Source organism: Peromyscus leucopus, chromosome 14 (assembly GCF_004664715.2).
Source record: "Peromyscus leucopus breed LL Stock chromosome 14, UCI_PerLeu_2.1, whole genome shotgun sequence".
NCBI lineage: Eukaryota > Metazoa > Chordata > Mammalia > Rodentia > Cricetidae > Peromyscus > Peromyscus leucopus.
Genome location: NC_051075.1, coordinates 15,466,054 through 15,470,010, shown reverse-complemented (window position 1 = coordinate 15,470,010; position 3,957 = coordinate 15,466,054). Strand labels below are relative to the sequence as shown.

At 38.1% G+C, this 3,957-nt stretch overlaps 1 non-coding gene across 1 annotated transcript; it reads right to left on the bottom strand.

Moving 5' to 3' along the window:
- Positions 1–258: 258 nt before the first annotated feature.
- Positions 259–419, bottom strand: LOC114702313. Its single transcript, XR_003735963.1, has one exon. It is a non-coding gene; the product is annotated as a U1 spliceosomal RNA (small nuclear RNA).
- Positions 420–3,957: the final 3,538 nt, after the last annotated feature.

Here is a 3,957-nt window from a genome sequence, read left to right as displayed (position 1 = left end):
AACTGTGTTTTAGTCATACTCACTATGTATTGAATATAAAGAAAAGACTTTTGTATTATATATACACAATATATATGTAATATATTATACATAATTATACTACATATAACTATATGTGATTGTATTATGTATAATATATGCAATACATTACATTATATATAATATAGTTATGTTATATATGTGTAATACTATATAATCTCATACAAAACGTATTTCATTATACACACACACACACACACACACACACACACACACACACAGGAAATTGTGAGCATTGTCTCCCCCTATCACAAATTATGCAGTCGGATTTCCTGCATCTGGGAAAATCACAGGAGTCAGCATACAAAGAGTACAATGGAGGAGGTTCACCCTGGAAAAACCACCTTCTAAATCATGGCATCTCTCTGAATAGAAAAGAATGTGTTAATATATATTATAAGGCCCATCTTGTGCTAGAAATTTAAAGCCTGGGGCATATATACACCCATGATTTTAGTAAACTTTTGAAAAATAACAAGAAATAATAGTTCATCTCTGGCAATTAACATCATCATTACTACAGCAACAGTTAAGGACAGTATCTATGTGTTCCCCCACATGGCTACATTCCATACACAATTCAAGTATTCCTACCAATAACCTAAAAGATCATGATTCCCAACGCTTGCTGTATATCACCACTATGTCGGTTTCTAGTTGGGTTTATCACGTGCCTGCATTTTTAAGCTTCCATGGATCAGCAACTCCACACAAAAGACAATTGTAGCAACCTTACTGTAGTTTACACGTAGTTGATAATTTATTCTAGCTTTTAAAAGAAAAATGATGATTTCTTTTTAGGCCAGAAATCACTTAACCCCATGCAGTAGTTATAGATAATGCTGTTAAAACTGAAAGCATAAGACCGGGCGGTGGTGGCGCACGCCTTTAATCCCAGCACTCGGTAGGCAGAGCCAGGCAGATTGCTGTGAGTTCAAGGCCAGCCTGGGCTACCAAGTGAGCTCCAGGAAAGGCGCAAAACTACGCAGAGAAAACCTGTCTTGAAAAACCAAAAACAAAAAAACAAAAAACAAAAAAAAACAAAACTGAAAGCATAAAAGGAGAGGGTAATGTCATCTAGCAATTAATGTAGTGTACAGCCAGTATCCCTATAGCTGGAATAAAAAAAATTACTATTAGAAGAAGTCAAAGGCATCATTAGGCTGATTTCTTGGAGTAGTAGAAAGGGTCTGGTACCTAGTGAGATACTGTGAGGCCAAATTCTGAGATGCTCAAAGAATTTAAAACCATGGACCATGTAACACACAAGAGCTGAGACTAAGGAAGAGACCTTGTTCCTGGGTAATGGAAATCCTGAAAGGTGCTGCCAAAGAAAGACTCAGAACAAAAAAGAGCCTCTACCTGCCTCTTACTTTCTATTGTTCCCCTGCCTCAAGTGGCAGACTGTAGCTAGAGTTTTCTTGCCTTGTCCACAGTCAGGACAAATCTTTGTCACCTGCCAGTCCCACAGCTGCTCAGACCCAACCAAGTAAACACAGAGACTTATATTGCTTACAAACTGTATGGCCATGGCAGGCTTCTTGCTAACTGTTCTTATAGCTTAAATTAATCCATTTCCATAAATCTATACCTTGCCATGTGGCTGGTGGCTTACCGGCGTCTTCACATGCTGCTGGTCATGGCGGTAGCTGGCAGTGTCTCTCTGCCTCAGCCTTCCGCTTCCCAGAATTCTCCTCTCTCCTTGTCCCACCTACTTCCTGCCTAGCCACTGGCCAATCACTGTTTAATTTATTGACCAATCAGAGCAATTTGACATACAGACCATCCCACAGCAGCAGACTCTAACCAGAAGTTAGCAATCAAGAGAATTTGGAAGATGCCAAAGAGTGGATGAGGATTGCTTAATGTTATCCTTCTCAGCTTTCCTTTTGTTGAGGAGCAGTTCACAACAAAACTCTCCACAGTTGTGGGGTGTAAAGCATCTGATTCTCTTTATGATAAGTCTGATTCTTCTGATACCCCCACCCATTGCAATACCAGTTGCAGACCAGTGGGCAAGAATCCCGACGGCAGGCCTTCTCACCACCTCCCCCATCGAACCTTGCAATCTACAAGCCCTGCTCTGTACCCCAAACTCACCCATTCACCTGAGACCCCAGCAGCTTCCCGAGAAACAAACAGTGCCAGTGTCAATTTGACCAAGAGTGACTCCCTGAGACACAGATACCATTTGAACCAATTAGATAAAGAGATGGGTAGATGCCAGTACAAGAATACATTCAACAACATAAAGAGCAATATGGCACCACCAGAACCTAATGGTTCTACTACAGCAATATCTGAACATCCCAACGTAGAAGAAGCAGAAGACTACTTTAAAAATGACTTTATGAAGATGATAAAGGCCTTTAAAAAGGAAATGAAAAAATTCCCTTAAAGAAATAGAGGAAAAGACAAACAAAAAATTTGAAGAAATCAATAAGTCCCTTAAAGAAAGTAAAGAAAACAAAGAAAATCAAACAGGTGAAGAAAACAATTCAAGACCTGAAAATTGAAATAGAAGCAATGAAGAAGACACAAACCAAGGGAAAGCTTGAAGTGGAAAATTTGTGTAAACAAACAGGAACTACAGATGCAAGCATAACCAACAGAATGCAAGAGATGAAGACAGAATCTCTGGGGTTGAAAATGCGATAGAGGAAATAGATTCATTGGTCAAAGAAAACATTAAAGCCAAAAACATCAGATCACAAAACATCCAAGAAATCTGGGACAACATAAAAAGTCTGATTCTTCCAATTGCTACTGTGACTTATCTTTGCCAATTTGTCTAGTTAACATAGTCTAGGATATTTTTGACCAAACTTTTGGAAGTCTTTACACTTTTAAAGGAAATACAATATTCCATTAAAAATTTGAATTATTGCCACTTTAATTTTAAACTATTAAATATTTATTTAATTAAAATGTAATTAAATCATTTTCCATCTTCCCTTCCTCCCTCTTTTTGCTCCCATGTCTGCCCTATTTCTCCCAAATTCATGGTGTCCTCTCCTTAACCATTGATGTTATATACGCATACAGACAAATAAACATTTACATACAATCTGCTAAGTTCCTTCAGTGTTGCCTGCATGTATGTTTTAGGACTGACCACTTGATATTGAATAACCACTCAGGGGCCTCATCCCTAGAAAACACTAATCTCTCTCTCTCTCTCTCTCTCTCTCTCTCTCTCTCTCTCTCTCTCTCTCTCTCTCAGCAGTTCCTAATTGCTTGCAGCTCTTCATGTAGAAGTGGGGGGCCCTTGAGATTTCCTCCATGTATGTTGGGATATCAGGTAGTGTTGGTCTTCTTTAGGTAGCATACTGTTGAGATATCCTGGGTGTACCTTCCCTGTTGTCACGAAAATAGACAATCTCACAGGAGACATTCTGATCCTCTGAATGTTACAATCTTTTTGCCTTTTCTTCTACAATGTTCTTTGAGCCTTAGATGCAGAAATTGTGTTGAAGAATTATCAACTGTGGCCGGACACCCTTCAGTCAGTTGTTACCTATATTTTGACTAATTGTAGCTTTCTGTAATATATTTACCTAAAATTATGTATTATTTTATATAAATCATATAATTACATAAAATAAGGACTATATGTATGAAATACAATATATATATATATATTCATTATATATGCACATATATACAAGTTACACTACTTGGGGTTATACTATTCTCTTCAAGAGCCATAGACAATCTAATAAGAAATTACAGTACCAGGCATGAGAAACCCCTTATGACTTGTTGGCAAAGGAGGCCAAGAGACTATCAAAACAATATAAGCTATAGCTACTACTCTAGGTTGCCTCCTGAACTCCAAGGAAAATGCTTATTACTGAAGACACCACAAACCTTGGATGTAGTGCTAGGCGAAATTGAACTGGAAAGAACCGGAAACCC